The 26,915-nt window shown below is 38.3% G+C and overlaps 1 protein-coding gene across 1 annotated transcript in view; it reads left to right on the forward strand.

The window, feature by feature from the left end:
• Positions 1-5,172: 5,172 nt before the first annotated feature.
• LOC127445927 (metabotropic glutamate receptor 4-like) overlaps positions 5,173-26,915 on the forward strand; it is a 295,001-nt gene continuing 273,258 nt past the window's right edge. Inside the window, exon 1 of the mRNA XM_051706434.1 lies at positions 5,173-5,530. The gene's annotated coding sequence lies outside the window, so the exon portion shown is untranslated. The remainder of the gene's footprint in view (positions 5,531-26,915) is intronic.

Below are 26,915 nucleotides of genomic sequence, written 5' to 3' on the forward strand. Positions count from 1 at the left end.
GCATTTAAATGGAACATGTACATATAAACTGCTAAGTGGCTGTTTATGTGAGTGTGTTTGTTTTCTCTCTAGATTGCTTCCTATGTACAGGTTGACATTAAAAACAGCGATGAAGCATTTTGTCACTTTGGAAAGAAATAGCTTGTTGCTGGATTAGCTAAACTATTGTGTAAACAGCTGAATTACTGTCACGCTACTGAATGTAGTTAGCGTCACTGTCTTTAGTCCTCAACACTGCCAAGAACCTTACACAAGAAATTTAGTAGCCTAATTGATACTTAAGGTACTTAAGATACTTAAAACCTTTATTTCTGAGAGGAAAAGATAGAACAGGGCACTAGCCAAGGCCATGGGTTTGATTCTCAGAGGAAACACAAACTTATAAATGTATACAGTATTTTAAATGTACTGTAAGTGACTTTGGAAAATGGCATCTGTCAAATGTGTAAATGAAAAGAGTTACTGTAGTAAAATAGACTCTCCTGTGCTAAAAAACACGAATCATTGAACGATGAATATATCAATATTGAATGTTCCCAGGACTTAATTGGTTAGCTGTAATCATCAGAGATGGGTGGATACGCCTGGTCCATCATTCTGTTAAAATACATTATAAAAGTCTGACAGATGTTCTCCTTCAGAGTATAAAGTCACAAGTACTCTCCTGTGGAACATTAGAATAACTAGGGTGATCCCCATTGTTGTCAATTTGTTTCTAAGGTGAAGGATTTTTGGACGTAATCTCTTTCTGACAAAATACATTTTCTTATGAACATTTAATGATGTTTTATAGGCATATGTCATTTACTTCATTGTTGTATTATGTGGTAAGGCTAGGAGTGATAACAAGAGTAATTCAGTTTTTCTAGAATGCAATTTTTAGTTATGTGTGGTCCACACCATCTGTTGTGCCAAAATTACATGACTAACATACTACACTGGAAGTAAGTGAACTGAGGGCATCAATGAGTATTACTGTCACAGCAGACCCATAGAGTAAACAGATATTCTGTAAAGCACAGTAATACAATTATATAGGGTTGTTTATCATAGAGTATCATGCTATTATGAGCAACATGACAGTCATAACAGAGATTGGTGGCTGAATTTGCACTAAAAACACACAGATCTGCAGCTATGAAGCTATTGACTATCCTTCAAGAATACTGTTAAATTACAGGTATAAATACTGATTATACTGAAATGGTTTCATTGATTGAGGTCATATAGTAAATAGTGAAGATGGTTGGCTTACTAATGGTAAAAATGTTGGCTGGACAGTATGATGGAGAAAGTAACAAAGTTTGATTTATGATGCTATTGTTTTTAGTATTCATCCAATGAACATGAGACTAACTTTACACAACTGATGCAGCTAAAAAAAAATATGAATAGTTTTAAATGATTATTGATGATTATCCATTGTATGGCTGAGGCTAGTACATGGTTTCCAGGTGTCTAGCTTTTATATAAAGTTTTGCACCAGGTCAAGGGTTATGTGTAATCACAATTAAAGGAGCAAACCAATTTACTTGCTGTTCACATTGTCAGCCTGCCAGTTCAAATTAAGTTATTTAATGGAGTCATTACTTAGAGCCACCACCCCAGGATTTTGTTATGTTGTGTCGGTTTAATGGTGCAGAAGTAGCTAGTTAATTAAAGAAAACACTTTTGCAATAGAGAGCGTGCTGATCAAATGTACTCAATGCTCTTCGAGACTGCGAAGTTTGATTCTTTTTCTTTCAAAGAAGCATTTTTTATGGTTGTGCCTTGTTCTAGATGCTAGCACTGGGTTCAAGAGGTGTTTAGAAACCTATGGGGTCGTTCCGTGTCAACTCAACCAGAGGTCCCTGGCTCACGATTTTACTTTTGATACCTTGCAATTACGTGTCCATTGAACGAGTTGGTATCATCCAACTAGTGTTACTCAATACCCCTCTAGCATAGATGGCTGTGTCACGTGGTACCTTTTGGTTACCTTTTGTCAAGTGGTTACTTTTCTCAGCACTAGCCAGGATGGGCCAATCACAGTCATTTATTATTACTGGAAAAGGATTTTTTAAAAAGCTTTTGCTTTCATGCAATTGCAAGGTATCTCATACTAAATTATTTTCATCGTTGTTAGAAAAATATAAACTAGGACAGATGCATGATTGGGGGGACAAATAACTCCTTTCACAGCCTTGAGAGGGACGTGTCAACCCCTCTCAAGGCTGTGAAAGGAGTTATTTGTCCCCCCAATCATGCATCTGTCCTAGTTTATATTTATATATGTATATAAGACCCCCTGCAGTACCTTCGTGGACCTGCAGACCCCCGGTTGAAAGCCTTGGCATTAACCGATGTCACTAAATTGCACGGTGAGGATTGTGCCATCAGAAAAAGATTTACAGTTCATAGTCATTGGTAAATGTAAATGTGTCGTGTGTGTGTGAGAGAGAGAATTAACTGAAACGGGTTTGAATTAACCAGTATGGCTCAGTCTCATTCTTCCTATCGCTAATGTGTGCCATTTGTTTTATTTATCCCCTTCCACTAGGCCTTATGATGTATAGGTTAACATAACATTAGCAAGGGACATTTAAATGTCAGTTAATAAATTGGTCCACCATGAGCTTCGCTAAGTGTGAATTATTCTCTCTAAAGGGATCCTTGACTCCTTACTGTGATCCGTCTTCTAGCTGTATGTCTTCATTGCTGCCTCCGTCAAATATCTGCTGCCTAAATTCAAGTCTTATGAAAATGTCACAGAAATGTTATTCCACTGAACACCTTCATGCCACGGATATTTATTTTATTTTGTTTTTTAATATTTGCAGCTTGTTGAAAAACACAATATGTAACTATATTAATCTCTCTTCTGTTTTTCTTCTGTTCTTTCTTTGTCTTATTGTCTTCTGGTTCTTTGTTTTGCAGTTGCTACAAATACAGCTTTTTAAAATAGATACCAAAGCAATTGTAAGGATAGCTACTAAAGGGATAGTTCACTCAAATATGAAAGTTTTGTCATGATTTTCTGGTGGTGCTCGTAGAAGCAATGCAAGTTCAAATCTGGGATCTCCCCATTATTTTCTGTTCTCTGTCTACTTTCCTGTAAATAGAAGGGGCAGACAGATCATGTGGAAATTAATGCAAAACCACAAGGTCTATACCAAAATTTCCATGATATATGGCTGGCTAGAACATGGTGCCAAGATGAGCGGAGACTCACCTTGAGGAGTTTATCAGTAGCAGGCTGGCCAGAGCTCCTGCAGTGGCTTGGCAGCTTGGCTTCTGGGCAGTAAAGCTGGTTGGCTAGACACCAAAGCAAAATGGGCTCTGTCCGATGGGGACAAAACATTAACGCTGGTCTGAACTAAATCATGGTCTGTATGTGATACTTTTGTGGTAGTAGTTTACAATCATTGCAGCGCTTCAGGAGACTTTGAACACACTATAATGGTTTTTAGCATGCTATGGGGGGGAAAATTGGAAGTAGATGGATAGGCATTGCATAAATGGAGCTTCACATGCCATTATTTAATCAAGTTGTTGGTGATGCAGTGAAGTATAATTAAAATAATTCTATTTTTGAGACAGACAATATTTTAGATTTTGTCAAATGTAAGGTATTTTTATAATCTTTAAAAACCCTATATTTTTTGCTGCAAATACAGGCTTTACAAAACAAAAGAGAAAAATGACACTGTGTTTAGGTGCAGTAGTGGCAATATAAAATGAAGATTGGCCAGAATAACTCACTTCGTCTCCACAAGGAGGTGATGTTGTACCATTCAAAATGTCAATAACACAAGTACACCGTTATTTCTGAGATTTCCCCAAACAACAATAAAGCACAGAAATTTGGATAGCATAATAGTTAATTGGCAAATTACCATTGACTGCACCTGGTAATAAACTTCCCCAGATAACTCATAGAAAATTCAATTATGGCTGAATGGAAAAAAAGATAATGCTAATGTCCTCACAATACACATTTACAAAAAACAGATTAGATGGCACAAAATGCAGATGCAGAGGCAATAAATTGATAGAATGAGTAACAGAAACATCAAATAAGCAGCTAAGCAAAATGCTTTTGTAAGTAATGCATTTATAGTTAAAAAACAGCATCTACTTTTCGTTATAGTAAATACAAATCTTGTTATTACCTTTAAAATCTTAAAATATGCTATAAATAAGTGAACAAATCTCAACATCATTTCATGATTACATACTGTAAAATAATACAAATATGACACATGGTGGCTGCAACTCTTTCTGTAAATGTCCCTTTATCATTAATAAATGAATAATTTAATAATGATCAAAGAACAACTGATACATTGACTGATCTATGAGGCATAAAACATCTTACTGTCTTTTCAAGAGCAACGTGAGCAACAAGCTGAGTACGTGAACACTTGTAAGCTATCAATATATCTTGCATACTACATACTAAAGGGATTTTTTAAATCATAATCCCTTGGGGAAATGGTTTAGAAGACACTGGAGTCAAATGCATGTATCTGAAAAAATTAGATTCAAGATTTCCTAATGAGATGTCCTGGGAGAATGCTGGACAACACTACCATCCGAATGGAGATATTAGCTTTTATTCAAACTCAGATCTGACGTGCTTTGAGTCTAAATGTGTCCTGCAAAACCAGCAACGCACAAATGGATATACTTAGCATTCCCAAAAAGTGTCCTTCGGGACATTCTGTATTTTTAAAGCCTCTTTGGCTCACTGCAGAGTGGTTCTCAATGCCCTGAAACATTATGCTTTATACTTTGCGTCTTGCATTGACAAGAAGATGTACAATTGTCTCGAGGACATTTCCAATGTTTTCCACTATGTGTGATATATATATGCTTTATTAAAACAATCTTTATACTGTAAATATGCTTATGAGACCACGCATTTCTGTAACCTATCCAGATATATTTATTAAAGAAATGAATCATTTTTGTTAGGGTTTCCGTAGTGAGCTTCACAACAGTCTCTCTCTCTCTCTCTCTCTCTCTCTCTCTCTCTCTCTCTCTCTCTCTCTCTGTGTGTGTGTGTGTGTGTGTGATTATGTGTGTGTGATTATGTGTGTTTGTGTGTGATTATGTGTGTGATCAAATAGAGTGGGCTATGTGGGCGTTGAACGCACTGCTTCTACTGAAGAGCACTGCCTACATCTCAGCACTGCTTTGCTCTGGGGCTGGTGTCTCCAATTATCCTCAGTGCGGTACCTCACTTCAGGTATGAGCTCCTAGCACAAGATGAACAATTTTCGCAATATTCAATGAATGCACACGGAGACGACTTAGAGAAATGGAAAGTACTTCGGCTCTAAGAGCGTTTCAGCACCACTTTCGCTGGACAGCGCAACAGCTTTTTCCACTTGGCATCGCGCAATCGGAGATTTCCTTTTGATTTTTCGTACGCGGGGAATGGAGTTTGGCGGATTGGGGGGCCATCGTACCCAAAAATCTGCATCCGACTGTGTTTAGGTGATCATGCAGGAGGTTTTTGGCAACAGCAGCGGCAGATAGAAGAACGGTGAGTGCCTGGAAATGGGTCAACTTTGAACATCTCTCGCGGATTCTTTGCGGAAAAAAATAAAAAATAAAAAACGTGAGCGCGATTAATCACACGCTCTATTTTTGTTGATTTTGTTAATGATATATGAATATTTGCTGTTTTTTCCGCATAGAAACAGCGGTAGGTATGTAATGTATGAGAATGGCCTGATTGAAATTGAAAATACTCACTTGTAGTGCGGTACGGCACGATGTTCAATTAGCCTATAGTAATCTACTGTGGCGAATCGAATTTGTTGAGACTGTTTGCGATGTATTATATATTTCAATTTTGTAAATTTCTCCAATCTGTGAATATAGTGAATACAGCTTACTAATGTGAAGTTCTGGCTATCACTTTCTTTAAAACAACAGGTTTGAGTGTTTTGCATCATCGACTCTGCACATGGTAGGCTAATCACCTGTCATGAATACGGGTTTTTGATCAAGGTTTACTATGGTAAAATATGCATTAAAGATCGATGGATGTGTATGCCCGCAAGGAAAATATTTTAAACCTAATTCTATCTGACATATGGAGTCTTTTGGTCAATTGCAGCCACTGAAGTAAAAGTAGATGCAGCCTGTGGAGCTCTGGAGGAAGGGGTTTATCAGCCTTGCAGATGTCAAACCTTGAGGCCCTCTGGACCATATGGGCTTGTTAAAAGGGCATTTTGAACTTTTCCAAAATACCTCCTGCCAGTAGATGTTTTGGTATAAAAATAGTTATTATTGTAGGATTGTGGCCTTATAATGACTGGAAATTGTTCTAGTACAATGAAACACCTTTTAAAAATAACAACTGAAATTGATGATGAGTCTCAGTGCAACAACTTGCGACACTGCACCACAATACCATGTGGCATTGTAGTGTCAGCTCTAATGAGTCAGCTGTGTAGTACAAAAGTATACACCTACATGATGTGGTATAACAATATCTGATGGAGTGCAGAGACTTTTGTGGAGTAGAGAGGCTGTCACAGCAATGACTCATTCTCTGGTTGTTTGTAAGAGGGCTATAAAATCATTGATCATAAAGCAGTGTACTGCATTTCAGTGTTTTGTCACTAAAAAGAGGGTTCCAGGGCCTTTGGTTGGATAACATCTACTGGTGCCCAGCACTAGCATCGCCAGGGCCTACTGTTGAGTACGGGTGTGTAATAAAGAAACATGCCTGTCGGTGTATGTATAGTGCAGTATGAAGTCACTTCTTTAGACTTCATAAGGCCGGGCAAGCTTTTAGAGCAATGGAAAGAGCATTTGCTTGGAATGCTAAGGACTGCCGATTTCAGACTCCGCCAAGATGGCTCTATTACATAATTGAATGAGCTAATGAACTTTTCCATCACGCCGATAGGGACTCAGAAAACTGGTGCAGTGCCAACTTGTAAACTTTTGGCCTGCGACAAATTGCGACTTTTCTCCATTAACTTAAAGACCTTGGTTGATGCATATTTGCACTTCTTACGAGTCAGATCACACAATTTAGTGTAAGTGCTGCTCAGTAGAAAAAGAAGCAACGCTAGGCTTTATACATTATTCATGAGTTTTTGTAGGGCTCTTGCTCTGTAAATGGCATTTGACCCTGGGTTTTCTCTTGTTGAGAGCCTTTATTGGTTAACATTGTTTACCACCATCAAGATCTGCGAAGAACATAGACAGGCTAAATAAGTCATATTATATAAATATGTATGTATGGGAAATATCTGTAGGATTATCATACATAGAACACTGTATGTCTACAATGCGTGCATTGCATATGTTTGACATGATTTGAAAATTATTGACTGCTGAATGTAGTTGCCATACACATCAATTGCTAACAGATGTTCAAAGACTGTTTATTTACATTAAACTATTTCTTTTAAGAGTGGTGGCTTACAAAAATCTCCTATTTTCCAAAGCCTTGTTATGTGTGTGGTGTGCACTAGATTCATAAGGACGCACAATGCTTGGCTTTTATTTGGTGTTTCTTATGAGCAGTGTTGGGTGTAATCTAATAACAAAGTAATGCGTTACGGTAATAATTCTGTTTTTAGTTAAAAAGTAGTGTAGCAAATTACATTTTAAATTCTTGTAATCAGATTTACTGATTTACAGACAGTTACTGACTTTCAATTAAGGTAATTACATTATGTGCATAAATTGGGTTACACATTTTCTAAAATAATATTTATAAATATAATACATTAAAATTTGAATTAATTTCAAATGAACATCTGTTTGTGTTTCTGTTGCAGTAGAAGGGCATATAGACATCATTTTGAACTTAAGTAGAAAAAAATAATTTTTGTGAAAAGTGTTTTAGAAAGTAATGTAAAAGTAAAGTAATTAGTGATGTAATTACTTTTTGCAGAAGTAATATGATTACCATTTTCTAGAAGTAATTATTAATTTGTAATGGATTACTTTTTTCAGTAACTTTCCTAATACTGCTTATGAGTAATAGTGATAAGCTAAAGCAGCTTATAAAACAGTTAAATTCAGAACAAATCAGATTGATTGCTGATGTTAAAAGTTTGTATAAAGGTTCCAAAATGTACTATAATGATGTGCTTCTTTTTTAGGTTGGATATTAATTACTTGGTAAAACAATTGAGAATTTGACATTTTAATTGAAATGGAAATTTATGCATTTATAACATTGCAGTGGTGTGCTAAGAGTGGTTACTGGCAGGCCTCACTTTAAGATAAGCCTTCTTATTACAATACTCCAGTCATGGTATCATACTTATTGTGATATGATACAAAATGGGAGTCTTTAAATTGTCACTGTTCCCATGAATGTTGTATTGAGTATCACAGTGATAGTTTGCCTGGTTTGGATGGGGAACATTTTGCCATGTGAGTGTGGATAAGATTATCGTAATTTCTTTTTCTGCCTCTGAGCAAGTTTTAAAGTTGTTATCGTTGCCGGCGAATGGGCAGTCGTCTTTAAGATCAAAACCCTTTGCTATGGGGCAAGTTCGACTGATATCACAACTTAATTACTTAAACCAACTGACTAAGCATAAAAACACATTCTTACTCAATTTAGTCATGTGTCAGAGGCTCCTGCTTATGGATTTTCTGCCTGTATTATCTGATGACACCCTCTGGCACAGAGGGCTCGAAGAGGAGACAGTGTATTGAGTGTAGTGTGATAGCTTATACCAGGTCATCGCCTACATCTGGGTTTGTACATCAGTGCAGTGCAGAGTGGCATGGCTTTATCAGATGCAGACCCTCTCTCACTTTCTTGTTCTTACTCTGTTTCTCACCTTCCCTTCGCAGGCAGTGCAAATTCAAAGCCTGCTTATGACTTGTGACATGGCAGAATTTATATTAGGATCATTACACATATATTATCAGGTTTTGCATATTTAAAGCAATGTAAGCTGCACTATGAAAGCTTAAATCAGAAGTGAGTTAGCTGTGAAGATATTCTGTGAGGCTGTCAGGAAAAAATAAATAATAATGCAGTGAGTACATTTTGTGAGATTTATGCTTCAAGACTAAATGTTCTTTCTTAATGCATGGTTCCTGGTCTTATTGTGCACTATTCATCAGTGCACATCAGTGCACGTTAAGCCTTGTTTAGTGTAGTTTTAAAAGTTTGTGTAAAGGTTATACAGGCCTTACAATCAGACAGTGCATTACTAAGTGGTTGCTAGGGTGTTCTGGTTGGTTGCTCGGCATTACCAGGCTGTTCTAACTTTTTGCCAGGTGTTGCTTGGCTGTTCTAGCTGATTGCTAGGGTGTTTGGGTTTGTTGCTAGGCATTGCTAGATGTTGCCAAGATGTTCTACCTAGTTGTTAGAGTGTGGCTAGATGGGTAGATAGATACAGTTGGAGTTTGAATTGAGGAACATTCCATGACAGAGTCTTGGCCTATTTGAACATTCCATCAATGTAAGTCTATGTCTGTGATTTAAAGATTTCTGTTAAAGGAAAGCCATAAGCCCAATCTGTTAGAAAAGACATAGCAACCCATGTCAGAACAGTCTAAAGGTCTGTGCCAAGTTTGGGGAATATAGATTGAAAGAAGGAGTTACAATTGATAATTTTTGTATTAGTATAGGGTTTTTGATAAAAACCCTATACCAAGTCTGTAGAATAACAGTATGTCAAGCCAACATAATAATGTCTGTCTTTGTAATCTTTAATCAACCTTGATTAAATTGAGGTAAACCTTGGCCGAGCAAGCTATTGGTTAATGTTGACAACAAGTCAAATATCTACAAACATAGTTGCCATTGTTTTAGGCTACTGTTGTAGGTATTGCAGCCTTTTCAAAATGTTGACAAAATTACATACAGTAATGTAATGCAGATTAATGTTAATATAGTAAAGGTTATAGCAATTATAAGAACTGTTACAAATGGGATGCGTCAAAATGCTCTCAACGGTGAATTTGACCTCCATGCCCTTGTCGAAAGGCCCTTTTTATGGGAGTAAAATGGGTTTGATTGTGAATGCCATTTCATTTTTAATTTAAAGCAAGCTATTTTTCTTTTCAGTTAAATTAATATTTTTCCTATTCCAGCTTAATTTGAAAAATTTGTTTGGTTTGAGCCTCCCGACCAGGGGTGCGTTTTTCCAAAAGCATCTATCAGCCAACTATGGTCGCAAGTTTCATTGTTACCAACATAGTTCAATGATTTGTTGCTCCCCAAACCATAGTTCCAACGAACATTCACAAACAGCATTGCAAAGTTGTTTGGTTTGAACTACAGCTCTCCACCCGTGGTTAGAAGCATTGTTCCTTGTTTGTTTGCTGTGTCGACATCATTCCACTTTGCTGGGGCTTCTAAATCTTTTTTTCCATATATATCTATCATTCTGTCAAGACTTTGACCACGTTTACATGCACTTAAGAAAATGGCTTATTCTGGGGTTCTGTAGAGAGCGGCATTCTGAAACGTCATGTAAAAGCGAATGCATCCGTTTAAGGGATTAAAGGCCGTTAAGAGAAAGCGCTTTAACACAGACAGCTTCTGTTGGAGAACATGGCTTGTTATATGTCCATGTTAACGCATAAGTGCCGTTCTAATAGGCATTTGAATATTGCACATTTGCGTATGTGCTCAAGTGTGTCAGGGAAACCCTGAAGCCTGATGTAAAGGGAAACCCCTACTATTGTAGCGCATTGTATCTGTTTTTTTTATAGTGCATGCAGCTTTCGTGTCTTCAGCAGCTTTCTCACATTAAACGGCATTATTGTGTATGTATAAATAAGCTATTTTAATTTGATATCCATTTGATCTCTGCAGAAGTTTTTTATCCACCCCCTGCGTAAGGTCATTAATGACAGCTCTATATTGTTGAACCAGCTTGATTTGAATGATGGATGTGCGACATAGTTACTACGGTTTCAGGAAAAAGTAATCTAGCTAGTTAATTTATCCAACAATTCATCATACTATATTGGTTAAGCTGTGAATTACTTAGTTGTATCGGAAATCCAGCCCAGCCTGACAAATCAAATCAAATCAAATCACATTTATTGTCACACAGCCATATACACAAGTGCAATGGTGTGTGAAATTCTTGGGTGCAGTTCCGATCAATATAGCAGTCGTGACAGTGATGAGACATATACCAATTTACAATAACATCAAATTAACACAACACAATTTAAAGTCTAATATACACATAATTACACACAACAATATACAAATAATAACATACACTGTACAGTATACAATACGCACAATGTAGATACACATTATTCAATAAAAATAAAAAAGTATATATAGTAATATATTTAGAACGTACAGTAGGCTGTATTGTACTGTATTGACATTCAGGCTGTCGGTTGATAGTAAGTTGTTAAGAGAGAATATATATAATAATAATATAATGTATGACAAAGCAACATTAGCTTAACCAATCATGTAAGATTGGGGGTGGGACTATCTATTTTGTCCAACCAGTGGCAGATGGGGGAGAGTTTAGGAAACAATCATTATTTTTGGGATTCCATTTGTGGATGTAAGTGGTGTAAAACTCTTCAGTTTTAAGAAGATATATATATTTTTTGCAGTATCTTTTAATATAACATAGTTCAGCACTTTGGGAAATTATTATGTAAGTGTCTGTGTCTGTGTGTGTGTAACAAGACATATTAGGTCATATTGAGTGTCTTCAGTCCAGACCATCTGCTTTAGGGGACCCTGGCCAACTGCTTGAAGATGGCGGGGAAAGCACAACTAGCATTGTCACTATCCCTGACTGTGTCTCTCAATCCACCGCATACACACCAAAAATGTTCCTATGTGCACTATTATCGCAAATGGGCTGTGTAGTGTTTTGGGTAAGAGGATCTTTGGCACAAGATCGTACCCCCTCAGAGGAACTCAATGGACTGTATGAAACGGGGGACTCAGTAGTCTGGCTTGTGCTCTGTATCGCTTCATTTCAGAGCGATGCTTGAGGAGTATTGTCCACCTCTCTTGTGTGAGCCAACTCATTAGGCCTGCTTCTGACTTGGCGTCAGAATGCAAGGTGTGTATATCGCTTAAAAGCTCTCCTCTTTCGAAATTTTCTTTTAAATCATCTTTGTTTGCTCGACTGCACCCAGAGCTTGATTTAGGACATGCTTGAAAAGCAAAAAAGATATTTTTGGATACCCACAGTGATAAATGATGTGTAAATGGCCATTAGTCATATGGCAGAACAGTGGGTTGTGAAAAAATGACAGGCAAATTAAAAAGGGGCAATGAATCATATGCTACAACTCAAATATTTGCAATTGTTCTACGAAGATGTGGTATATGTAGAAGCAAAATCTTTTATTCATGTCAAACCCAAATGATCATAATGTATGTTGAATGAATGAATGGAAATAAATACAAGTGTCCAAAAGTCTGAGACTACATTGAAAATCGAGGATTTTTTTTAATTATTTTTTTTTTATATTGAAGAAGGAATATTTATGATTCTGCACTGTTCCTAGTTCACTGATCAAATTTAAGCAAATTTGTGACATTGACCATGTTAACTTTTGTAAAGTGTGAAAGGAAGTCACGAGAGCTGGATCCAGGTGCGGCGAAAGAGTTCTTTAATAAAATAAACAAAGTAATGGTGAAAACACAGGAACAAAGTAAACAACCACGATGGGAGAGCACAGGAACAAAGGAAACATCCACGATGGGAACAGGTATACACAGGAGGTCAAAACACATAACAACTGGCCAAGACTAAGCAAACAACAGGGCATTAAATACACAATGGATAATGAGTTAATGAAAGACAGGTGAAAACAATCGAGGACAGCTGGCAGTGATAAGGGCAGGGAATTATGGGAAGTGTAGACCAGGGGAAACAGATGACAGGGGCAAAACACAAGGTAAACAGAGAATCATGACATAGCCCCCCCACCTCTAATGGGCCACTCCTGATGCCCAAGGAAGGCTTGTAAGGGAGGCAGGGCCAAGATGGAGCTGGAGACCAAAGAGACCAGAGTAGATCAGGTGGAGGGTCAGAAGACCAGGGAGACCAGAGCAGATCGGGCGGATGGCTGAGAGACCAAGGACACCAGAGCAGATCAGGCAGATGGCCAGAAGACCCAGGAAACCAGAGTATATCAGGCGGATGGCCAGGAGACCCAGAAGACCAGAGCAGATCAGGTGGATGGCCAAGAGACCCAAGAGACCAGAGCAGATCAGGTGGAAGGCCAGAAGACCCAGGAGGCCAGAATATATCAGGCGGATGGCCAGGAGACCCAGAAGACCAGAGCAGATCAGGTGGATGGCCATGAGACCAAGGAGACCAGAGCAGATCAGGCAGACGGCCAGGAGACCCAGAAGGCCACCTCAGGGAAGGGACTGGATCAGGGGGTCTGGTTGATGGCCATAGGGCTGAAACAGGGACAGCAGGCCTGGGTGGTGAAAGCCATGGAAGACTCTAAGGGCAGAGCCATGGGAGGCTTGAGGGACGAAGCCATGGCAGGTGGAGCCGTGGTAGGCTTGAGGGATGAATGCGTGGGTGGTGGAGCCATAGGAGGCTCGAGGGAAGTAGCCATGGAAGGCAGAGCTGTGGCAGGCTCAAGGGGTGAAGCTGTAGAAGGCAGACCCGTGGGAGGCTCGAGACTAAGAGTCCTGGATGACTGGGAAACGACCTCCATGGTCACGAACATGGGCAGCGACATGGGAATGACCTTGTGGTCGTGAATGCTGGCAGAGACTCGGGGACGACGTCTGTGGTCATGAGCATGTGCAGAGACTCGGGAATGACCTCCATGATCATGAACATAGGCAGAGACTTGGAAATGACCTCTGTGGTTGTGGGCATTGGCAGAGACTCAGGAACGACCTCCGTGGTTGTGAACATGGGCAGAGACTTGGAAACAACCTCCATGGTCATGTACACGGGAAGAGACTTGGAAATGACCTCAGTGGTCGTGGGCATAGGCAGAGACTTGGGGATGAACTCTGTGGTCATGAGCATGTGCAGAGACTTGGGAACTATCTCCGTGGTCGTGAACATAGGCAGAGGCTTGGAAACGACCTCTGTGGTTGTGGGCATTGGCAGAGACTCAGGAACAACCTCCGTGGTCGTGAACATGGGCAGAGACTTAGAAATAACCTCCATGGTCGTGTACACGGGAAGAGACTTGGAAATGACCTCAGTGGTCATGGGCATAGGCAGAGACTCGGGAATGAACTCTGTGGTCATGAGCATGTGCAGAGACTCGGGAACTACCTCCGTGGTCGTGAACATAGGCAGAGACTTGAAAACGACCTCTGTGGTTGTGGGCATTGGCAGAGACTCAGAAACAACCTCCGTGGTCATGAACATGGGCAGAGACTTAGAAACAACCTCCATGGTCGTGTACACGTGAAGAAACTTAGAAATGACCTCTGTGATCGTGGGCATTGGCAGAGACTCAGGAACGACCTCCATGGTCGTGAACATGGGCAGAGACTTGGAAACGACCTCCATGGTCGTGTACTCGGAAAAAGACTTGGAAACGACCTCTGTGGTCATGGGCATGGGCAGAGACTCAGAGATGACTTCTGTGGTCATGTACATGGGTCGTGTACATGGGCAGAGACTTGGAAACAGAAGCCTTTCTACTCCTCCTCCGGGAGGCCGAAGTTGGCAGTGCAGGCTCCGGGACAGACGAGGCTAGCAACGCAGGCTCTGGGACGGATGAGGCTGGCAACGCAGGCTCTGGGATGGACGAGGCTGGCAACACTGGCTCTGGGACGGACGAGGCTGGCAACGCTGGCTCTGGGACGGACGAGGCTTCCAGCTCGTTGGCTGTGGCAGGCGTGGGCGTTGGCTCATTGGCCATGGCAGGCAGGAGTACTGACAAGCTGTGAGGAAGGGTCTTCATGACCCTACGCACTGACATCAGTGGTGGATAATTCAACTTGGAGTCAAGGGCCGAGAAGGGCTTCAAGCAGGGAGTTGCGGAAGGCAAGGTTATGACATGGCATGGAACCAACTCAGACTTGACTGGGACATGGTGTGGAGCAGACTCAGACTTGACTGGGACATGGAGTGGAGCAGGCTGAGGCGTTACTGTGACATGGCATGGAGCAGGCTGAAGCGTTGCTGTGACATGGCATGGAGCAGGCTGAGGCGTGGCTGTGACATGGCATGGAGCAGGCTGAAGCGTGGCTGTGACATGGCATGGAGCAGGCTGAGGCGTGGCTGTGACATGGCATGGAGCAGGCTGAGGTGTGGCTGTGACATGGCATGGAGCAGGCTGAAGCGTGGCTGTGACATGGCATGGAGCAGGCTGAAGCGTGGCTGTGACATGGCATGGAGCAGACTCAGACGTAGCTGTGACATGTCGTGGAGCAGACTCAGACCTGGCTGTGACATGGCATGGAGCAGACTCAGACATGGCTGTGACATGGCGTGGAGAGGACTCAGGCGTGGAAGTCTTGGAAGCTGGGATCGGGACAGAGAGAGGAGGATCCTCAGAAGCGAGAGTTTCCTGGGTTAACCTCACATACTCTCTCCAAGTGTGGTCTCTCGTCTCCAGCAAATCCCTCCACCGGTGAGCTAATAGTCCAATCCGGTAGATCAACTAAAGATGGGAGTCCACAAATCCCGAGTAGCTGGCAATGGCATTGAAACGAAGGTAGTATTCCCCTATGGGCAAATCCTCCAGGCTCAACTGGACGAACATCACCGCTAGATCCATTTTTGCGGTCAGTTGTTCTGTAACGTGTGAAAGGAAGTCAAGAGAGCTGGATCTAGGTGCGGTGAAACAGTTCTTTAATAAAATAAACAAAGTACAAAGTAATGGTGAAAACACAGGAACAAAGTAAACAACCACGATGGGAGAGCACAGGAACAAAGCAAACATCCACGATGGGAACAGGTATACACAGGAGGTCAAAACACGTAACGACTGACCAAGACTAAGCAAACAACAGGGCATTACATACACAATGGATAATGAGTTAATGAAAGACAGGTGAAAACAATCGAGGACAGCTGGCAGTGATGAGGGCAGGGAATTATGGGAAGTGTAGTCCAGGGGAAACAGATGACAGGGGCAAAACACAAGGTAAACAGAGAATCATGACAACTTTATACAAAATCTTTAAGCAAGATTTAAAATCTTTAAGACAATCAAAATACAAAATTTCTTTGCTTCCGTTGAAGCAAACACAATGCTCTTTGGAGCACTCTCAAATCATGCTGGATAACATGGATCATCAGGTTTTTCAGAAACTTGTTGAGTCCATGCCTGCTTGAATGCATGATGTCTTTAAAACAAAACATACCAAATACAAAGACATTCTGAAATTCACGTACATTTTTCAAAGAATCTTTTCCACTCAAATTGCTATGCTGGTTATATAACTTGTAATAAAACATTTTCTATTAATTTAGAAATGAATGCAAAATAATTGTATTTATTTCTGACATTTGGACACCACTGTATGTTTTTTTAACATGAAACTCATTCAATACCAGTTTCCTTACACAGTCGTCTCAGAAATGCAGTCCCTTTTGTTATATGACAACAGTTTATCATTATCTGATTGACTGCATACTGTAATTTTGCCTCTGGAGTGAAACTCACCATTAACCCACCTGAGGAGATTTTGTGCTTTTGTATTGATCTTTGCCCTAGCTTCCCACATCGCATGAATTACCCTGAGCAAAGATCCCTATTAGCTCAACCCACACGATTTAAACAGAACGATTTTCAACACCATTCTGCATATTTCTCTATGACAGGGGTTCTCAAACTTTTCAGACCATATACAAATCAAAACATGAGCATCACCTGATTACAACAATTTTCCCTTTGATTTCTTTCTTTCTTTTATTTATTTATTTTTTTTCAGCATTGATTAAACTGACTACAAGCTAAAATGTAAAGATCACCCAAAAATGAAAGTCTGTCATCATTTACTCACCATTATATTTTTTAAAACCTGACATTCTTTTGTGGAACAACAAAAAAGGAAACTTTAGGCAGTATGTTAGATTCACTTCCCAACATCTCAATTCTGAGATGTCCCCAATTCCCTAACAAAAAAAGAAAGTCATATGGATCTGGAACATTATGGAATGGAATGGAATGACTACAGATTTATTTAGAGTTATTACAATGATATACAGATTTACAGAATTTTTATTTTTGGTGAACTATGCCTTTAAGGACTGAGTGACATAATGCCATATTTTCATAGCTATCAGTATTCCTCAACTATCAAAAAGGAAAAGTTTACCCAAAAATGAATATTCTCTCATCATTTACTCACACTCGTGCCATCCCAGAGGTGTATGACTTCCTTTCTTCTGCTGAACACAAACAATATCTCAGCTCTGTAGGTCAGTACAATGCAAGTGAATGGGTACCACAATTTTGATGCTCCAAAAAGCACATAAAGGCAGCGTAAAAGTAATTCGTAAGACTCCAGTGGTTAATCCATATCTTCAGGAGTGATGTGATAGAAGTGGGTAAGAAACAGATCAATATTCAAGCCCTTTTTTACTATAAATTTTCCTCCCTGCCCAGCAGGTGGTGATATGTACAAAAAATGCGAATTGCCAAAAACAAAAGAAGAATAATTTGAAAGTGAAAGTGGGGATTGATTTTTAAAAAGGACTTAAATATTGATTTGTTTCTCTCCCACACTTATATTGCTTCCGGAGATATGGATTTAACAACTGAAGACATATGGATTACTTTTACGCTACTTTTATATGCTTTTTGGACCTTTATGGTACCCATTTGCTTGCATTGTGATGACCTACAGAGCTGAGATATTCTTCTAACATCTGTGATGGCATGAGGGTGAGTAAATGATGAGAGAATATTCATTTTTGGGTGAACTATCCCTTTAAGATAGATCATGGTGCTGCAAAATCATTATCAGTCCCTTAACTGTCCCTTTTGCAAAATAAATAAATAAATAAATAAAAATAAAAAATAAATAAAAAATAAAAAATAAAATCCTTACACCTCAACAATAACATTTAGAAAATATTACAATGTAATAAGACATGTTAATATGCAAATTTAGCAGTCCAATTCAAACACATTACAACTAAACATATTTTGGAATTTTCTTGTCTAGAATTGCTTAGAAATCCTCTGTCAGACTAGTTACATTATGAATAGGCCTACCATGCTTAAAATTTAGTGCTGATTCCAGTATTTCTATGTCAAAAGCAGGCCACTCTTAAAGACCGCATTCATGAAATCAAGCATCTAAATGCTTACTTTGAGGGTAAACAGAATAATATCTCGCCTTTTTGTCAAACGCCTGCTTTTTGACGCTTTCTTTTTAGCGATTACAATACACAGACTCTGATCATTGCGACTGCACCAGCACGTTTGAGAACAGTGAACACCTATTCACATCAAGCATTGCAAAATAATGTGGACTATTCATTTGAACCTGGGTGCACAAAGCTATATATTGAAATTGTATATAGATCAGAATTTAAAAATAAAACATGGAAAAATAAAAGTCTATGTTTTAAGTATGATAAATTGCTTTGTATAACAGCATCTGCTAAATATAGTAATTATTTATTAAATAATTGTAACTATGTAATTATTGTTGAGTAACACCTGGAAGTACATGTATCACAGTTTGAAAATCACAGCTCTAAGATATTCAACAGAGTCCTTCCACAGTGCACCAGAGCAAAGTCCTCCAGAGACAGGCATCGTGTCTGGCAAATGGTCCCCATGTCACGTTGAGCAGCCAGACCCTCCCTACAAGCGCATCATGTGAAATGGTGTGTGAAATGAGCACATTTAACTAGCCCACCAGCATCACGCTCAGACCTGGTTTTGAGCAGACTTACAGTCAATGACTCTCTGTCCTGACACTGCCAATTGGATCATATTCTCCCATCTATCTCACCCCAGCAGATTATGTATTTCCTTTTGTCTGTGACACCAGGGGCTTGGGCCACATGTAGAGGTTAAATGAAGACGACCAGCTCCTTGCCTGCCATTTGAAGTGAATCTATGGTGCCACTGATTTCAGAAAGCTCCATTCACACTTACGCTTTCAATGCTGTAACTGAAGTTGTGATAAGTGATTTTTCCCCCACAATTTCTTTGATACATCTCCTCTAAATGGAATGAAAAATAATTTACCCCAAAGGACAGCAGTGACCGTGATGCAGACCTGGTACTTTCAATAAATAGTAGCCTATACAAAATAGGCCTTGAAATAAAAAATAATATATGTTTTTTTAACAAATTATCAGCAAAAGGAGGTGCTTAAAACTGTCAGAAAATGTCGATTGTCAGCCTAAATATTATATGAGATGTTTTCTATCTTATATTCATTTTGTATGAGGTTTGTACGATTTTCAACCCTATAACTAAAGTTGTCAATATACAGTTTATAACCCAGGTTTGTGTGATTTTGTTATTTTCTAGAAATAAACATTAAATAAACATTAAAATTAAATAGACAGAATGAATAAAGCTATTATAAAAACTACACAACAATGGGTAGTATGATTGCAAATAACAGGGTTGAAAATTTAGCCTAAATTAAGTTATCTATCACTCCAGTAGGGGTTAGCTTGATGGTTTGGTTTGTTTGTAGTTGTTGATAAACTTTTATTTCCTATAAAATGCAAAGATGGCCGAACAGTTGACATTAACGTATACAACAATACAATAAATCGGACACATTGTACATCAATGTTCCCTTTCAGATGCACGCATGAGTGTAATGTTGCTCTCACGCAGACAGAAAAAAAGCATGCCAAAGGCAGAAGCAAAAATATTTGGGAAAAACCTTAAGATTTCTTGTATCAGAGCTCACTAAATGGGCAGCAAGCATTTATTCGACAACTGCAGGCAACCAGCATATTTATTGATTTTCAGTATAAAAATGAAGTTGTGAGAAATGCACAATGATAATTCGCAAGAGGACCCTATCCACAAACAGTACAGAGATTTAAAGTTCATAATGCCGTATATGGAACCCTAAAGAGGTCATGCATTATTATTATTATTATTATTATTATTATTATTATTACTATATAATAATATATAAAAATAACAGTAATATATGGGTAATATAAGGTCTCACATCTGAAAATGCATATCAAAGCAAAAACCAAGCCATGAGGTCAACGGAGCTGCCTGCAGAGCTCAGAGACAGGATTGTGTCGAGGCACGAAAAAAAAAAAAACCCCGCCCGGCCAAACTGAGCAATCGGGGGAGAAGGGCCTTGGTAAGAGAGGTGACCAAGAACCCGATGGTCACTCTGGTTGAGCTCCAGAGCTCATGTGTGGAGATGGGAGACGCTTGGAATTTGCAAAAATGCACCTAAAGGACTCTCAGACTGTGATGAAACGAAGATTGAACTGTTTGGCCTCAATTCCAAGCGGCAAGTCTAGAGGTAACCAGGCACTGCTCATCACCAGCACATTACCATTCCAATCGTGAAGCATGGTGGTGGTAGCATCATGCTGTGGTGGTGTTTTTCAGTAGCAGGGACTGGGGGACTGGTCAGGGTTGAAGAAAAGCTGAACGCAGCAAAATACTGAGATATCCTTAATGAAAACCTGGTCCAGAGCACTCAGGACCTCAGACTGGGCCGAAAGTTCACCTTCCAACAGGACAATGACCCTAAGCACACAGTCAAGACAATGCAAGAGTGGCTTAGGGACAACTCTGTGAATGTCCTTAAGTGGCCCAGCCAGAGCCCGGACTTGAACCCAATCGAACATCTCTGGAGAGACCTGAAAATGGCTGTCCATGGCAGAAAATCCCCAAATCCAGGTGTGGAAAGCTTGTTGCATCATACCCAAAAAGACTTGAGGCTTTAAACGCTAACAGAGGTGCTTCAACTAAGTACTAAGTTAAGGGTCTGAATACTTATTTCAGTGTGATATTTCAGTTTTTTTATTTTTAATAAATTTGCAAAATTATCAAAAATCTGGTTTTTGCTTTGTCCTTATGGGGCATGGAGTGTAGATTGATGTAAAAAAAAATTAATAAAATTTATTTAAAGCATTTAAGCATAAGTCTGCAACATAACTAAATGTGAAACAAAAACGAAGGGGTCTGAATACTTTCTGAATGCACTGTTAAGCTCATTCATTCAACTGTATTACCAAAATGTAATATATATATATATATATATATATATATATATTAGACTTTGGTAATAGTGTTGAATGATTGAGCTTAACGAATGCTGCAAACATTACATTGTGTAAAGAAAAAAGAAAATAGATTATTTACTTGTCTTCCTGCCATGCTGTAGAAAGGAAAGAAACAGTTTTTAGAATAGGGAAAAATCATACAGTAACAGGGTTGCAATCAAAATTTGTAATAAAAAGTTTATTACAATTTAATTTATAATAAAAAGTTGTTTGCTACAATTAACTGAATATCAAAACAAGTGTTTTTGTCAACATTATGACATTGTTGTATTATTTAAATAGCTGGATACAATTTTCAGTGAACCCTTTTCTTTGCAGACTGTGATGACTGTTTGTGTTATATTTCCCTGGCATTAATTATAATAAAAATAATGTGATGGAGTTTGAAATGTAGCTTCTGAGGAAATGACAATAAATTTGTCATCTTTTTCTTTTCTGACTGCCGTAATACACAACTCTCCATTTATTTTTTTATTTTTTGGAAAGTTGTGGAAAGGTAATAGTGGATTTTTTTTATTTTTTATTTGCTGTTGGAGCAAATGAATGAATGAATGAATGAATGTTACATTTATATAGCACTTTTCTGACACTACACTCAAAGCGCTTTACACAGTGAACAGGGGACTCTCCTCAACCACCACCAAATGGGAAAGCAAGAATAATATTTGCTGTCTCCCATTCACTGGTTTTGAAATTTACCCCACTAAAGTTTACTTATGTGTTCCAAACCCAGAAAGGTGAAAAGAGTCCATAGTTTATCTAACATATCTAATAGTTCTCACAACATAAAAAACATGGCATTAGTGCCTTTAATGCTTTAAAAAACAAAAAAACAAATGGGACACCAGAGTGTACCATATTTGTGGAATGTGCCATCTACATGCTCTATTTTCTTGAAGTGAGTGAGCAACAGATTCAACAGCATGAATTCGCTAGATGAAACAGAATGGGCTAAAAAAACAATTAATGCAGTCCTTGAATGGGAGACCAACCCTGTTATGTCACAGGAGCTGGCTTACTGGCTTACTGCAGTTTTGGCCTGTGATTTTAGAATTCAGATCCGTAGTTTGGGAGGAGCTGACTCTTTCAAACCTAACATCTCTGACAATGCAAAATGGGCCAGCTCGAAGGCTCATTAAGGAAACAGAGAGGACATGCCTCCATACTAGAAACCCAAGCTTTGATAATGAGATGTAATTATTTACTTTGAGCTGCCCCAATTAATTATGCATGGGCTGCAACCTGGGGAAAATAATAATTCTCCACCAGAGCTGCATTAAGAGGCATGGTAATTGTCATGACTCTACAAAAAAAAAAAAAAAAAAAAGAAAAGCTACACAAATCCAGGTCCCACTCTCAGTGTGTGAATGTAGTTCTATGTAAATTAGTTAGGGTATTTGCCATATTTCATTTTATGCATATAAATTTAAGGCTGTCAGGGATAGACATATAGTGCAATGGGTTCAATAGGCTGTACTCTCTTAAAGGGATAGATAGTAGTAGTTTACCAGAAAATAAAAATTCTGTCATCATTTATTCACTCGCATGATGTTCCGAACCCTTATGACTTCCTCTTTTCTATGGATCTCAAAAAGAGGGCGTTAGGCAGAATGTTAACCTCAGTCACTATTCGCTTTCATTGTGTGGAAAAAATATGCAATGACATTGATTGGTGTCTGAGGCTAACATTCTGCTAACATATCTTTTTGAAACAAAATGAGGGTGAATGAATGATGAAATAATTTGGCAATGTTGCGTCGGCCGAACAGTTGACATTAACGTATACAACAGTACAATAAATCGGACACATTGTACATCAATGTTCCCTTTCAGATGCACGCATGAGTGTAATGTTGCTCTCGCGCAGACAGAAAAAAAGCATGCCAAAGGCAGAAGCAAAAATATTTGGGAAAAACCTTAAAATTTCTTTTATCAGAGCTCACTAAATGGGCAGCATGCATTCATTCGACAACTGCAGGCCACCAGCATATTTATTGATTTTCAGTATGAAACTGAAGAAACTGAAGAGAAATGCACAATGATAATTTGCAAGAGGACCCTATCCACAAACAGTACAGAGATTTCAAGTTCATAATGCCTTATATGGAACCCTAAAGAGGTCATGAATTATTATTATTACTATATAATAATATATAAAAATAACAGTAATATATGGTCTCTAACTACTACTACTGCTATTACAACTACTACTAATACATATTATTACAAAGCATTATTTGTTATAAAATTCTCTTAATTATGTATGATTTAATACTTTTTTTATATGGAAAATATGCTATGATTTTATAATGCATTATTCAATATTTCTACAATATATAATCATTCATTTATTTTAATTATTAATTTATTAATATTGATTTAAAATAAAAATTGCGCAGGTGGCCAAAAGATACGCCCAATAGAAATTGGTTTTGCTCAACAAGAACAAAAATTAGAAGGAAAATTGCTGTTAATCTAATCCTCACAGCCTAATTTTTATTGGCGCTAAATTAAATATGGTGTTTACCCTGACTAGGGTCCCTTGGGCTCCTCCTGTAGAAAAATCTTCCCCTGAATGAGTATATGTTACAAATTCAAATTTGTCTGATGACATCACTGGATTAGCCGACATGAAGGAGACATAGCAACACTGAGTTGTGAGGGATTTCACAGTCTCATTCTAAAGCTCTACATGAAAATGGCTGTTGCATCCATGGGGCGTCATTCCATCATCACTGCATATATTATTCAGTTTTCTCTTTGTTTATCAGTGTTTCTGCAGAAGCGCAGCTTCAGGGCCAGCATTCTGATCTTTTTCTGGTCTAAACCAGTACATCAGAAATGTGACGAGGGACTCATGGTGCTGTAAGTGAGACCAAGTTGAGCATATTGCTCTCACCTCGAAATATATTCTAATTATAACTATCAACATAATTATCGATAATTCATTTAAATTTATAGAAATTAACGCAATATTCTGGGTTTAATAAAAGTTATGGTCATTTGACAGCATCTGTGCCATAATTTACCATAAAAAATTATTTCGACTTGTCCCTTTTTCTTTAAAAAAAGTAAAAATCAAGGTTACAGTGAGGCACTTACAATGAAACTGTCATTTTCAAATGTTTTTTGTCAACCCATTTCCAATGAAGAAAATGTATTAAATTCGAAAATCTTGCAGTAATTTACCTTGTTAATGCATTCTGGTTCTATTTCAGAACATGGCTCGCCCGTTTGCAGTAGTCTAGTCTTGGGCAGTGGTTCTCAAACAGGGGGCTGGGACCCACTAGGGGACCTCAGATTGACTTAAAATTAATTTACAATTAATTTAAAGATAAAAAATATTAAAATAATAAAAATAATCCAACTTAATTAAAATGCTAAAAAAATACTTTAAGTTGTATGCCTACAAATTATAAACAGAATCTTTCTGTTACTTCTAGAATCAAAAATGATCCATGATTAATTATTTTAATCAGACACATCTAGTTTCTGGTGAGGGGACATTCAAATATTGTCTTAGACAGTGGGGGGCCTTGGAGTCAAAAAGGCTGAGAACCACTGGTCTAGGGCATACGTAGGCATACGCTGTATGCCCACATATCTTTCTTAGGATTTTGCGTATGCCCACCTAAAATGAGTTATGAAACGTATGGCCGCTCAGAACAGAGTATAGGCTTTTGACCCAGAACTTTTTCAATCTAATAACACAATGCCCCAGCACCGTTGAGTGAATTGTGTGTTTTTTTTATTTTTTATTATTATTTGAAAAAGTGTACAGAGATTGTTTCTAAATGCGCACAGAGCAACTGATGCCACGGGCAAGACAGACGGTCGGACTAAGCTGATCCACCAATCAGAATGTTCATTTCAGATGCGATTGGATATTTGCTAACCAATCATATTTTTTGTTTCAGTAAACATCTAATGCTGATGCACAATTATGGAGTAACCATAATTTGCGTTGTAAATTTATTTCCCTGCGTCACGTATATATATATATATATATATATATATATATATATATATATATATATATATATATATATATATATATTCACAGTATGCCCACCTCTTCAGACACTACAATACCACTGCTCGTTTGGTATTAAGCTCCTCAAGCTGCATGCTATCTGACAGTGATAATGGTAAAATGGCAAATTCCCCAAGGATATTAGATAGAAATGCATACACACACACACTCACACACACACACACACACACACACACACACACACACACACATAGACACATACTGGGAGAAGGCAGTAAAATGAGTGATGTTTGAAAGCTTATGGCTGTGCAACGTGGGTGTTGTCTCTTTGTCTTTCCCACGGGGGATGCTCTTGTTGTGCTGCGGGGGTAGCTTTAGCTCTTAGATGATTGAAAAGCACCATCTTAGTCCATGAAAAAGCGCACTCTTTCACTTTCCTTCCCATCAGGATATGCATACCAGTGGCTTTGCCAGTGTCTTCGGCTTCTAAGCCATCATGTGTATAGAGTCACACATCTTGATTTCCTTTTTGGAGGAGCTTAAAATGGCTGCAGGCGCTTTGCTTCCTCCTGTTTTGAGCAAGCCTTTCACATTTGTCACTGACAAAGGGGTTCAGCGGTACTTGTTGCGCCAAGGAAAAAAACAACAACATAATAGATAGCATGCCAGAGATATCCTGTTATAAACACTCTGCAGGATTGCAAACAAGGCTGACCATTGACTGTGTTAACTATGCCCTGTGAAACATCACCAAAGCAGCAGTCTGATGCCTCTCGCATATATCATTTATAACTATTACTTGGGCAAATGTCAGAGAAATGCTCTTTAGATAACCATTTGAAAGAAATAATTATGGCTTCGGTGCAAGTTGAGACCATCTAAATAGATTTTGTTCCCAATAATTTATTCTGATTGGTCAGTTGTGGCATTCTGAAGATTATTGTGTAATGACTGTTAAACCATTTAATTGATCGTTGTTCCAGACAACCGATTGGCTAAATAGCTTTACTAGTTTCATGTCTCTTGTATCTCTCTGAGGTCTTTTTATTCTTGCATAATTAAAAAGTTTGACCTAAAATCTATATTTTATGGCCATGTTTTTATTTATTTGATGAAAAGATGTGTAATAAGCAGGATAATGTAAGATCAGCCAATCATTATTGCCAGTGTTGGGCAAGATACTCAAAAAAATTAGCAAGCTAAGCTACAAACTACTCAACAGAAAAATTAGTTAAGCTAAGCTAAAAGCTACACTTCAGAGAAAGTAGCAAGTTACACTATAAGCTACACAACAAAAGTAGCGTGCTATATTTAAGCTACTTCATATATTTATTTTCAACCAGATGCACATAGCATACTGTCATAGATAAGCATCTTAAAGACTTATTCACATAATGTTTATCAAAGCCATGGTACAGCATAGTACAGTATAGTGCAATACAGGTGCAATATAAAATGGATGTGCATGTAAAAAAAAAGAAAAGTCAGTTCATATTTATACATGCTACCGATATAAACCAATGTGTTCAAATTGAAAAATCACAATTTTTATATTTTATGTTTCATATTTATACTATTACCTCTACAAACACATACCCATTTGAAAATAATTTCCTTTGCACATTCCTGTAAAACATAATATTCATCTTATCTTGTAATTCTGTGTCTTGCTGTTGTATTTCTGTATGTACTGGAAGCTTCTGATCAGAGACCAAATTTCTTGTGTGTGTGTGAGCACATCTGGGCAATAACAATGTGATATT

The sequence above is a fragment of the Myxocyprinus asiaticus genome, chromosome 9 (genome assembly GCF_019703515.2).
Source record: "Myxocyprinus asiaticus isolate MX2 ecotype Aquarium Trade chromosome 9, UBuf_Myxa_2, whole genome shotgun sequence".
Taxonomy (NCBI): Eukaryota; Metazoa; Chordata; class Actinopteri; order Cypriniformes; family Catostomidae; genus Myxocyprinus; species Myxocyprinus asiaticus.